The sequence below is a fragment of the Meriones unguiculatus genome, chromosome 8, assembly GCF_030254825.1.
Source record: "Meriones unguiculatus strain TT.TT164.6M chromosome 8, Bangor_MerUng_6.1, whole genome shotgun sequence".
NCBI lineage: Eukaryota > Metazoa > Chordata > Mammalia > Rodentia > Muridae > Meriones > Meriones unguiculatus.
The window spans coordinates 90,261,321-90,274,877 of NC_083356.1; the positions used below are offsets into that span (position 1 = coordinate 90,261,321).

The 13,557-nt window shown below is 37.8% G+C and overlaps 1 protein-coding gene across 3 annotated transcripts in view; it reads left to right on the forward strand.

Moving 5' to 3' along the window:
* Positions 1-13,557, forward strand: part of Epc2 (enhancer of polycomb homolog 2) — a 90,219-nt gene that overhangs the window by 13,444 nt on the left and 63,218 nt on the right. The gene's annotated exons all lie outside the window — the stretch shown is intronic.

The following is a 13,557-nucleotide window of genomic DNA, read 5'->3' on the forward strand; positions in this document are numbered from 1 at the left end:
CCAGAAAATAGTTGTAGGTATTTTTGTCCAGACTCACCATACATTGGTAAATCGACTTTATGGATTCGCTCATTTGCTGAATTCTGTTTATCTTTGAGGAATGTTTTTCTTATTGATTTTATATGTTTTTGTTGAGCCTATTTGTAGAAGTTTTGTGTGGTTTTCCCGGTAAATGCCACTTCATTATTTTCTTCTATTGTCATTGTGTTTATGAAAACTGATTTCTTTTTAAAATATAAATTATTTTTATTTTATTTGTGTATGTGAGTGCCTGTGTGTATGTATGTGCACCCTGTGCATGCCTGGTGCCCTTGAAAGCCAGAAAAGACTAAATGCTAATTTTGAAGGTAAAGCCAGATAAACCATATATTTAAAGCTGTATCATTAGGAACAGAACTGAAATTTAAAATGGCTTGTTACATAAAATAGAGACTACAAAATAAAACAGGAAAATAAAAAAAATGTAAAAAAAAAAAAAGAAAGCCAGAAAAGGGCATTCCCTGCAATGACAGTTAAAGACAAATTTGAGCCCCTGTTGTGTAGTTCTTGAGTGTGAACTTTGTGGATTACAACGTTGTGCTGTAATAGCGTGAGGTTGTACATCACTGATAGTGTTTCTCTACTAAATAAATAGAGATTATTCTGTGTTCTTTTATAGATGTGGAAGAGAAAACAATTACTTTACATATTACAGGTGCTCAGAACCAACCCCAGGTTCTCTGCAGTGAGTACAAGTGCTCTTAACCATGGTTCCATCTCTTTAGCCCAAGCTATTGATTTCTATTGCTAACTTCATATTCTAAGCGTTACTAAATTATGTAATTGTGCTAGGTGCATTGATTCCCTTGGGTTGTTGAATCTGCTAATAGAGAAAGTTTACCTGTGCGTCTCAAACACTAGGCCTCAAATTATTTTTTTTCCCCTTTTTCATTCTGTTGGTAAATATTTCTAATTACCTGTTGAAAAATTATGGAGAATAATGAGTGTCTTTATTTATGACATTAATGTGAATGTCTCCAAGCGAGCATGTACAACCCATGGGCTGGGCATACAGCCAATGGTAGCTTTGACTGGATCCCCAAATAAAAAAAAAAAAAAAAAAAAACATTTATTTTTTAAATTGAGACTTTTATTTTGTAATTCTATTATGTGGTTTGTATTTTCTTTTAATTAACTGATTTATTTTGTATGTGTGTCTGAGTATATGCCACATGTGTTTGTTGCCTGTGGAAGCCAGAAGAGGTTCCTTGGAGGTAGAGTTATATAGGTTGGTGAGCCACCTGATGTGTGTGCTGGGAATGGAATCCTAGTTCTCTGGAAACACGGGGAGTACTTAAGAGCTGAGCCACTGTCTCTCTAGCCCCTGTTGTGTAGTTCTTGAGTGTGAACTTTGTGGATAACGATGTTATGTTGTAATAGCATGAGATAGCACATCATTGATAGTGTTTCTCCAAATAAGATACAGATTATTCTGTGTTCTTTTATAGATGTGGAAGAGAAAACAACTACTTTACATATTAATAACAGGAAATACTATATGTTGTACATGTTATGCAGTGCACAAAATGTATACATTTATGTAAAGTCTTTGATAAGTCTATCATAAATGATTGTTGACTTTTTTAAGATTTATTTATTTATCATGTATACAGTGTTCTGTCTGCATGTACACCTGCATACAGAAGAGAGAACCAGATCTCATTATAGATGGTTGTGAGCCACCATGTAGTTGCTGGGAATTAAACTCAGGACCTTTAGAAGAGCAGCTAGTGCTCTTAACATCTGAGCCATCTCTCCAGCCCCTGATTGTTGACTTTTTCAATGCTTTCGTCTTCTGGAGATTTGCCATGTGATTTTTTCTTTTCACTTCATTAATAATGAATGTTCTGATATTGGATTATCCTAACTTTCTTAGAACAAACTCTCCCTGGCAAGGAAATATTTACTATTTTCAAAAATATCTGCAGTTTATTTTTTGCTTCCCTACATAGGGTTTTTAACAGAGGTTTGACATCTTCTTGATCAAATGTGGTCACCCCAAAGCTTCTGTAATTCATTCCTCTAAAGTACTGAGAGATGGAATATGAATAGCTAGTTCAGGTCACATTATGTAGTCTGGGTCAGTTTACTGTGATTTGGGGTAGGGTAACGTGATTGATTAATCAGCTTGGTTGGCAGACAGAATCTGTGAGAGAGAACAGGGATTTAGAGAATGGGACAGACATCTGCAAATATATCTACTGCAATTTTACATTTTATAATACAAAATTCATAGCTATAGATATTAATTACAGTTTGACTGTCCAGATTGTAGTTTCTCTTCTGGTAAGTAACATCAGACACCTAGATCAACACTGTCTGTTTTGCTCTATAATACATGTGTTTAGTGGTAACTTAGAATTAAAGTTCTAAATGACCTTTGGAGTCACCTACCTACCACTCTCAACCCCTTAAAAGACAAGGTTTTTATGTTCTTAGTTGAGGAATATTTTTAAGTATTATGTGGAATTTTCAAAGAATTTAACCACATATACCTATGTTGTATATAATGGCCTGTTTACATCAGAATTTAGTATTTGCATGATAAATTCACTTATGTATACTTGATACAGTATGCATATTATGTTATGTAAACGAATGGTGTTGGTGTTTTGTGTACAGCCGCAAAAACATTGCCATAGAATAAAAGAAACAATAGTCTTTCTGTTGTTGGAGATTAATGACCTACAGTTTTATGTAACTAGAACATCATATCCTTTTAATCCTCTGTAGCTTACTGTTACTCAGCATTTAATTATTTTTAAGCTCCATACATATTGTAACATTTACAGCAGTTCATCCCTTGCTGGGTGTGGCCATTCAAACCTGTAATACCAATGCTCAGGAGACAGAGGCAGGAAGATCACTACAAATTTGAAGTTGGTTACATATCTGCCAGTGATACATAGATATGTTTTAAAAAAGATTTCTCACTTCTGAAAGGAAGCTTCGCTTTACAAAAAAATTATTTATTTATTTATTTATTACACTTTATTCGCTTTGTATGCCCACTGTAGCCTCCTCCCTGGTCTCTTCCCAGACTCACCCATCCTCCCTCTCTTCCCCCTATGTCCTTTCCCTGGTCCTGATAGAGGAGGACCTCCCCCCCTTCTATCTGACCCTGGCTATCAGGCCTCATCAAGGCTGGCTACATTATCTTCCTTTGTGGCCTGGCAAGGATGCACCCCCAAGAGGTTGGTGATCAAAGAGCTGGCCACTGAGTTCATGTCACAAACAGCCCCTATACCCCTTACTTGGGAACTCACTTGGAAACTGAGCAGCCTATGGGCTTCCTCTGAGCAGGGGGTCTAGGTCCTCTCCATGCATGGCCCTTGGTTGGAGTATCCGTCTCTGCAGGCCCTCCTGGGACCATTTCTTTTTTTGACTCTGTTGTTCTCCTTGTGGAGTTCCTGTCCCCTCCAGGTCTTTCTATCTCCCTCTTGGAAGCTTTGTTTTTTACTACTGAATAGTATTCCTTTTTATAGCTGTTGTATAGTAGCCATTTATGTATTGGGTGACATTTGGCTGATAACAAATAAGGTGCTATGAGATACGACTTTTGGTAACTTGCCTGAAGTGAAATGGCATCAGGTAATGGTAGTTTTATATAAATTTGAACCACACTGTCAAACTGTTTTCCATAGACATTCTCCCATAATGATGTCTTTTTAGATGTTTATATCATTGAAAGCCTTGTTATGCAAAAATTAGGGATGGTGATTTGGTCTTACCTTGGAGAATGCTTAAAATGTTAAATATCAGGTTCCACCCAAAGGGTAGAGAATCAAAATGTGCACTTTTTATTGTAAGTTATTATTATTATTATTATTATTAAAGATTCCATAGGTTGTTTCATTTTTTTTTTTTTTCCTGTAGAGTTTGAGAATCTTTGGTGGGAGGTGTAGAACTTGTTTGTTTGGTTTTTCTTCGTTTGTTTGTGGGGCTGGAGACATGGCTCAGTGGTTAAGAACACTGGCTGCTCTTCCAGAGGACCTGAGCTCAATTCACAGCACCCCTGTGGTGATTCACAACTGTCTAATTCCAGTTCCAGGGGACCCAATACTCTCACATAGACATACATGCAGGTAAAACACCTGTACATATAAAATAAAAATAAAGTATTAAAAGAAAAACTAAATTAGTGTTTGTTTCTGCTATAGAACACATGAGGGCTTTGACACATGTTGGTTTGGGGAGTAGTTGTTTTTATTTTAAAAATATGACATAATACTTACAATGAAAAATGTGGTTAAGGTTAATTGTCAACCTGACGGGATCTCACATCAGCTGGGAGGCTGGTTTTTGGAGTGGGGGATGGCATGCCCAGAAACCAATCTAAGCTTTACCAAACAGTTTAATCAACGGAGGAGGAAGTATTGATACATATAAGCCAAAGGGGCCATTTGCATTCAAAACCACCTGGTGAGTCTAGCAGTCTGCAGGCTATGCCCTATGTTCTTCATCTTTTTGCACAGTGAGTGTGTCTTAGTTACTGTTCTATTGCTGTGAGAGACACCATGACCAAGGCAGCTTAATAACAGTGATAAGTTTAATTGGAGGCTTGTTTCCAGTTTCAGAGGGTTATTCTATTTCCATCATGGTGGGAAGCATGGTGACAGGCAGGCAAGCAGGCATGGTACTGGAGCAGTAGCTGATCCCAAGGTGCAGAGGGAGAGAGAGAGAGAGAGAGAGAGAGAGAGAGAGAGAGAGAGAGAGAGAGAGAGAGACACTGACTGCTGACTGGGCTTGTTGTGGTCTTTTGAAACCTCAAAACTCACCTCATTTGAGCCTGTATTACACCACACAGTAATACAGATCTTAGGTGTGTGTGTTTGGAATATGTAAGTGTGCCTGCCCCTGTGTGGAAGCCAGAGAAGAATGTCAGGTTTCCTGTGCTACTGCTTTGCACCTTATCCCCTCACGATGTCTCACTGGACATGGAACTCCCTATATTTTGGTTATGTTGGTTTGGCCAGCAAGCTAATAGAGATGATCCTTCTGTCTCCATCCTCCTCTACCCTCTCAGATAGCTGATTTATGTTAAATGCTTAGGGTCCAAATTCATGACCTCATGCTTGTTCAGCACTTGCCCAGTGAGCCATCTCCCCAGACCATAATTCTTGGTTGTTTTAAAATGTAGATTTTGAAATACTGTATGGGGTGATCTACTCTTAGTATTAAAGAAATGAAAGATAATTTCAGAAATAAGTATAAGTCAAAAAATAACCAAGTCTTTTTTTTTTTACAACCAAATGTCAGCTACTTACTTGCTTACTGCTTTGAATCTTCTGCTCATTTCTCTGTAGAGTAAATGATTAGACTAAATGTCATGAATGGTTTTGTCACCTTTCTAAAGTAAAGTTGGTGTTGAAGATGATGTTCTTAACTAGCATTAGCCAATACATGATTTAAAACAAGGTTTCAGAAACCCAGCAGTTGGATACAGGAACAACAAAAGACAGATATTTGTTACTTTATCAAGTAGAGCAAGTTAATGTTAAAGTAACTTATAATGGGTATTTCAAACGTTGATCTGTAAGTCAGATAGTTCAGAAAGATAAAGTTTATGACATTTTCCACGCAGTTGAGATTGCTTCAATTTTTCCATCTGTGCTTTTAATGTAAAACACTGAACTAAAGTCCCTTACTCCCACCTTGCCTTCATGTACTTCCCAGGTAATTATAATAAAAAGAGAAGCTGTGGATGATTCAGTTCTGAGTCATTTAAAATCCACCTCAGCTGTTTTTCAGGACAGAAAAAAAAAAAATCTGTACCTTGGTTTTCAGTCTAAAGGGAATTTGTTGCAAATGGACATTTTATTGGTTGATAAAAAACACCCTAAACATCCTTAAATATTCATTAACAGAAAGAACAGAAAGTTTAATAATGTGACTTTATCTCAAACTAAAACTTTTTTTTGAGATAGGGTTTCTCTGTGTAGTCCTACCTGCCTGGAACTCACTTTGTAGATCAGGCTGCCCATAAACTCAAGAGATCCTCTTGCCTCTGCCTCTGGGATTAAAGGAATGCACCACACCACTAAGCACCTGTTTGTTCTTACGGTAGCAAAATATGTATGATGTTACCTTCAAGGGCAGTGTATATTTAAAAATACTAGAGAGGTAGATATTCTTCAGATGTGTTTTCCTGTTGAAGAACATTGTTTACTTGCTTATTTTGGTTTTTCAAGACAGGATTTTTTTGTGTAGCCTTGCTTGTCTGGGAACTCGCTCTGTAGACCAGGCTGACTTCACAGAGATCCTCCTGCCTGCCCGTGCCTGCAGAGTGCTGGCATTAAAGGTGTGTGCCACTACTGAAGAACGTTTCCTGGGCTGGAGTTCTATTCCAGTCAACCACGTGGTGGCTCACAACCATCTGTAATGGGATCTGGTGCCCTCTTCTGCCCTGCAGGCAAACATGCAGGCAGAATACTGTATAAATAATAAATAAATCTTTTTTTTTTTAAAAAAGAACGTTTCTTAATAGACGTTAGTCTTAATAATTTTATTTCTTTGACTGCATAGCTATACCTTTGTCAAGTACAGTAAAAATATTATGTTACTAGAAAAGGAAGAGAGGTAGAAAATACAAGACCACATATTTTTTTTTAAAGATTTATTTATTATGTATACACTGTTCTGCCTGGATACCAGATCTCATTATAGATGGTCATGGGCCACCATGTGGGTGCTGGGAATTGAACTCAGGACCTTTGGAAGCACAGCTAGTGCTCTTAACCTCTGAGCCATCTCTCCAGCCCCAAGACCACATATTTTAAAGCATTGGTTGCACCAGATTGCTGCCAGATTGCTTTGAAAGTTTTCAAATGTTTACTCTGAAGTTTTGTGATTGTAGGGGACCACAGTCTATGAGCTGTACTGCCTTGAGCGAGTGGTTCTTAAACAGGTGGTTCAGAGTGTAGTCTTCAACTCCAACGTCATTGTCTTGTGGGAACTTGTTAGGAATATGCCTGTGTAACTCTATCCCCTATGTACTGAATCAGAATACTAGAATGGTACAACAAGACTTGTCAGATCATCCTGATGTTCATGAATGTTTGATAGCTGTGATTGGACTTTCTTCATTTCAAAGTGCTGATTATCTAGGATGTGCTTAGTCAGAACTGGAAATCACTCTTAGTAAGTCTGAGTTCTTTGAATATCATTTGTAAATAGAAGACTCAAGTTTACAGTTGTATAATGTAATGTGTTGGTTATGACATTTGAATATGACACACACACACACACCCTGCATGCACAAAGATTTTGGAGATTAAACTATGCTAGACTGGTGCTTTACCACAGGGCTACAGCCTTGTTACAGATTCTTAGATAGGAAATAATAATATATGTGATTAGAATTCAAGATTATACTGTTGAAATAGTGCTAGGTGAATAGGAAGATTCAAGCTGGCTGTAGTGGTTTATGCCCTTAATCCCAGAACTTGGGAGGCAGAGGCAGGTAGATCTCTCTGACTTTGAGGCAAGCCAAAGCTACATAGTGAGAACCTGTCTCCAAATAAACAACCATCAACAAAAAAATAGAAAAGAAAAAAAGAAAGAAAAAGAAGAGTCTGAGGTTTTAGATACTAGAATTAGAATTTGGTTGAAATACAGAGCTGAGAAGCCCACTGATGTTGGTATTGGAATGAAGACTTTGTAGGCCAGAACTTGACAATCCTAAAACCTCAGAGCTGCATAGAAAATGTATCAGACAGCTCTAAGTGTGTGGCAAGTTGTCTGGTGAGTGTCAAACCACTGGAGAATGAATTGTTATCTTCTCAGAGATCACTTCAGATTAGTTTATTTTCTCCTGAGCGGCCTCCACCCCCTGCTTCTATTCCTTCCCACCCTTCTGTTTGATGACTATGTCATGAACCTTCCAGTAGGTAGATTGCTATCTTTTTCCTCACCTTAAGAGAAAAGCACTGGGTATTTAAGTGTCATATTGTGGATCTTTGTAGATACGCTTTACTACACTGAAAAACTTTCCCTGTATTTTCTCAAAAGTTTTTTTTATTTTTAATTTTAATTTTTAATTAATTTTAACTTTTAATTTTTATTTTATTCATTATATATCCAATTGAAGCCCCCTCCATACACTCCCCAAGTCCCATCCTCCCTCCTTCTCCCCCACCCCCATCTCCTACCCCTGGACCACTGAAAGAGGGAGTTCTCCACTATTACCATCTGCCTTTAGCTTGTTAAGTCTCATCAGGACTGCCTGGATTCTCTACCTCATGACCTGGCACAGCTGCATCATCAGGAGCAAGTGATCAAAGAGCAGTCAGCTGAGTTTATGGTAGAGGCAGCCCCTGCTCCCCTCACTCAGAGATCCACATGGAGACTGAGCTGCCAGTTGGCCGTATCTGAGCCGGAGGTCTAGGTCCTTTCCATGCATGGTCCTCCATTGGTGCATCAGTCTCTGTAGGACCCCCTGGGCTCAGATCTTTTAGTTTTGATCGTCTCCTTTTGGGGCGCCTGTCCCTTCCATGTCCTCCTATTCCCCCTTCTCTTCCTACATAAGACTCCCTGTGCTCTGCCCAAAGTTTGGCCCTGAGTCTCAGCATCTGCTTCAATCCCCTGTTGGGTGAATCATTTCAGAGGACCCTCTACTGTAGGCTCCCATCCGATTTCCTCTCTTCCACCGCTTCTGCTGTCTATCCCGTTTGCCACTCTGAATGAGATTTAAGCATCCTCCCTAGGGTCCTTCTTTAGGTCTGTAGATGGCAATCCTATATTATACGGCTAATAACCACTTATAAGTGAGTATATGCCATGCTTGTCTTTCTGTTTCTGGGTTATCTCAGGATGATCAGTCACCCTCCTATATATAAAAGACAAATGGGCTGAGAAAGAAATTAGGGAAACAACATCCTTCACAGTAGCTACAAAAGACAAAAGTATCTTGGTGTAACTCTAACCAAGCAAATCAAAGACTTGTATGAAAAAATTTTAAGTCTCTGAAGAAAGAAATTGAAAGATCTCCCATGCTCATGGCTCGGTAGGGTTAACATAGTAAAAATGGCCATTTTACCAAAAGCAATCTACAGATTCAATGCAATTCCCATCAAATTACCAACACAATCTTTTACAGATCTTGAAAGAAAAATTCTCAACTTCATATGGAATAACAAGAAACCCAGAATAGCTAAAACAGTCCTTTACAATAAAAGATCTTCTGGAGGTATCTCCATCCCTGATCTCAAGCTGTACTATAGAGTAACAATAAAAAAAACAGCATGATACTAGAATAGAAACAGTCTGGTGGATCAATGGAATTGAATAGAAGACCCAGAAAGAAACCCACACACCTATGAACACCTGATTTTTAACAAAGATGCCAAAACCATACAAAAAGACAGCATCTTCAATAAATGGTGCTGGTTCATATGTAGAAAAGTGCAAATAGACCTGTATCTATCACCCTGCACAAAATTAAAGATCTCAATATAAAACCGGACACACTAAATCTGTTAGAAGAAAAATGGGGAACAGCCTCGAACTCATTGTCACAGGAGACAGTTTTCTGAACAGAACACCAACAGGTCAGGCTCTAAGATTTACAATTAATAAACGGGACCTCATGAATCTGAAAAGCTTCTGTAAAGCAAAGGACATCGTCAGCAGAACAAAATGACAGCCTACACACTGGGAAAAGATCTTCACTAACTCTACATCTGATAGAGGGCCAACATCCAGAATATATAAAGAACTCAAGAAATTAGATATCAACCAACCAAATAATCCAAATAAAAAATAGGGTACAGAACTAAACAGAATTCTCAATAGAGGAATATAGAATGGAAGAGAAACACTTAAAGAAATGCTCAACATCCTTAGTCATCAGGGACATGCAGATCAATACAACTCTGAGATTCTGTCTGACACCTATCAGGATGGCTAAAATAAAACACATGCTGGAGAGGATGTAGAAAAAGGGGAACCCTCCATTGCTGGTGGGAGTGCAAACTTGTACAACCACTTTGGAAATCAGTCTGGTGCTTTTTCAGAAAATTGAGACTAGGACTACCTCAAGATCCAGCTAAACCACCCCGGGGCATATACCCAAAAGATGCCCCACCATTCAAAAAGGACATTTTGCTCAGCTGTGTTCATAGCAGCTTTATTTATAATAGCCAGAATCTGGAAACAACCCAGATGTCCCTCAGTGGAAGAATAGATACAGAAATTGTGGTACATTTATACAATGGAATACTACTCAGCTATTAAAAACAAGGAAATCATGAAATTTGCAGGCAAATGGATGGAACTAGAAGAGATCAGTTTACAAATCCACTTTCTTTTGTGTAATAGTATTTCAGTATACTGTGGTATTCTATATGCTCAATTTTTGTTTTGAGTGATTACATATATGTTTACAGGGGATATTTGGTATAATTTACCTTCCCCCCCCCCCCCCCTTGAAGTTCTTTTCTGACTTTAGTGTCAGAGAAATACTGATCCAGAGAATGAATTGGAGACAGTCCCTTCTCTTCTATCCAAATTTTAGAAAATTTGGATGGAGTTGGCTGTTGTTTCCACTCCAGCTATTTATTTGAAGACATCCTCCAGTAAAGCCTTTTTCTGTGATTTTTTTTTTTTTTTGAGGGGTTTTAAAGTATATTTTAAACATGCCAATGCTGCAAGGTTATTCAGGTTATCTGTTTCTTCTTGAGTAAGCTTTAGCAATCAGTTTCTTTCAAAAAACAACCTGTTCCTGAACTAACACAGAGACCCCCAACTGGACAATGTGCAGAGTGAAAGATTTTGGAACACTCAGTCCTAAATGGGAGGTCTTCATCAGACCCCTTCCCTCAGGGATCTATGTGAAGAGCCAGAGAGTGTGTGTGACACAGAGGAAATTCTTCCAGACATAGTAGGACTGATGCACATATGTACTCACTCAGACTGTGACAGCATGCTTAGGGTCAAGACAGACCAGGGTCCCGCTCCGAGAGAGGGAAGTGGACATGGGCTCCCAGCCCTAACCAATGAGTTGCCTGTAGTTGATACCCACTTGCAAAGGAAAATTTAGTTTTCTCCAATGGAATCTCTCTGGGTATATTAATCACATTTATGAGTAGACCCCACACGTAAGAGTAGATAGCCAACACAAGACAAACTTAAAGATATTTTTGTGTTTCTATGAGTTGTGTGCTTGTTTCTTGTGTTTTTTCTTTCTAATTCTGTTTGCCTGTTTTCTAAAGAAAGAGAAAAAAGGGGGTGGAGTGAGCTAGATGGGGAGAATTTGGGAGGAGTTGCAAGAGGGAAAACTGATCATAATATATTATATAAATTTTTTTCAATAGAAAAAAAAACTGGAAAAAATAACAAAAGGGAGAAAAAGAAAAGAGATTTGTTCCTGTTAGCTGACTGTCCAATTTCTTGTCATTTAATTTGTTGCCTGTTGTGTCCTGTTTTCTGTGACCAGCAAGGTTATGGCAAAATATAGCCTTTGGTATTAGAACTGAACTTATCCAAAGCTTTGCTTCTTAGTTCCTGAATGCTATTTGTATTGTATTAAGAAAAAAATGACTCAATGTGGCCTGGAGAAATGGCTCAGTGATTAAGAACACTTGTTATTGCGGAGGACTGGGATTTGATGCCCAGCACCCACATGGTGTCTCATAGTCTTCTGTAATTTCAGTTCCAGGGGTTACATACAGTTCTGAGCAACATGTGGGTGCTGGGAACTGAGCCATGCTGTTCTGCAAAAGCAGTAAGGTGTCTTAACAGTCCCACATACATTTTCTTAAGCATGAGTTGGGATGGCAGTTGCATTGTGGTCTATTAAATTTTTAGGTCCCTCTCGTTGACTCCCATGATCAGGGCACCATCACTAACCATACTATGGTTTTGACAATGAACAAAGAAAATTCCTTTAGCATACTTTACTGGTTTGTATTAATCTCTTGATTTAGTTGTGTCATTATGTTCGTCATCTGTACCTCTCATAAAAATGGTAGCCCAAGCCATATTTGTACCATCAGTGTTGTCATCATGAAACTATTAAACCTAAGATTAGCAGCTCTACATTTTCAGTTATTTCTGTCATTAGGCTGGAGAGATAGATAGACTTTCTTTAGAAATACCTCCATATTTTTTTTAGGGCATATTATGTCAGCCACACTCTTCAAACATGGTTTGGTAAGTCCACCCTCAGAGTAAATGGCTTTGATTCTTTTTTTCTTTTAAGTATGTTACCATATAATTTGCTTTTATAATAAGATCTGAGTTACAACTTTTTAGTTCTGCCATTTTGTCCTTATGATACAATCTTTGATACTCACTAAATTTGGCAACATGCTTTTGCATGCAATGTCTCTTCACATCATAGTTTTTTTTTTAAAGTTATATACATTTCCTAAAGTGCAGTGCCTTTCTATGTCCCTTGACATTTTAGTCATTTGACACTTTCTGATGAGTAATCCTTTTCATATGTTTCTTTTTTAATTGAAAAAAAAAGGAAGCTAAGGGACTATATTGACTTTTATTATGAAGATTAATTGACAGAAAAGCAAAAATAAGATTTGAGACCTTTACACCTCAGATGCCAATGCAGCTCAAATAGGTTGCCAACTTAAAAACTGCAGCAGGTGATGCTTGAGGCATGGCCTAGGTGTATAGGCACCTTAATAATCAAATATAAGCACTTGTTTGCCTTTTGAGTAACATTAAACACCTATTGCTTGCAGTGGTAGGCTAACATATTATTGATAATTGCTGCTTTTCACTTACCAAGCCACCATGTTTGATGGTGTGAATTGGATTGTGCTTAGAATCTGACACTAAAAAAGTGCACAGGACATGCAAACCAAAGCCATGTATACATTACAAATAGAACTTACACACATTTATTTTGCATGGCACTATGATGGTGTTTACAAAGTTAATGGTTGAAAACCACTGAATTGAATTATTAAAAATTATCAAAAAATCTCAATGTTTTAAGTAAGGTTATGATTTTATGTTGTGTCATATTCATAGGTATCTTGCCCATTGTGGGGCTGTAATTGTGAGTGTGGCTGTGGTTGGGACACTCCTACACCAAAAGCATGAAGTTACTGTCTGATTCCGTAGGTGTTGTAGGACTTCAAAAATTAAAATTGTATAAAATGATATAATTAAGAATTTAGCTTTGCACATAATGTGGCCATGTTCATATTTTCTTTATCACTTAGAATTAAGAGAACTTGACAAGTTATTAAGCATATTTATACCTCAGTTTCTATGTGTACAGTGTATTTTGCACTCTCTAAAATACTAGTAATCTAGTAGGTTTAATTTGCTAAATATATGTCTACCAGCTTTTAATATGTTGTTACTGTTCTGTGCAGTTGGGAGGTATAAAAATGTAGAAAAGGAGCAGAAATAGCTGCTCCCTAAGTGCATACTTATGCTTAACAGGTTGATGGACAAATGAGATTTTTAGTGTTCCATATGTAACTAAATATTATGGAGGAAAAGTCTTTTAAGGAATGATGGGCAAGGTCTGTTCTAGAAGAGAAAATTTTA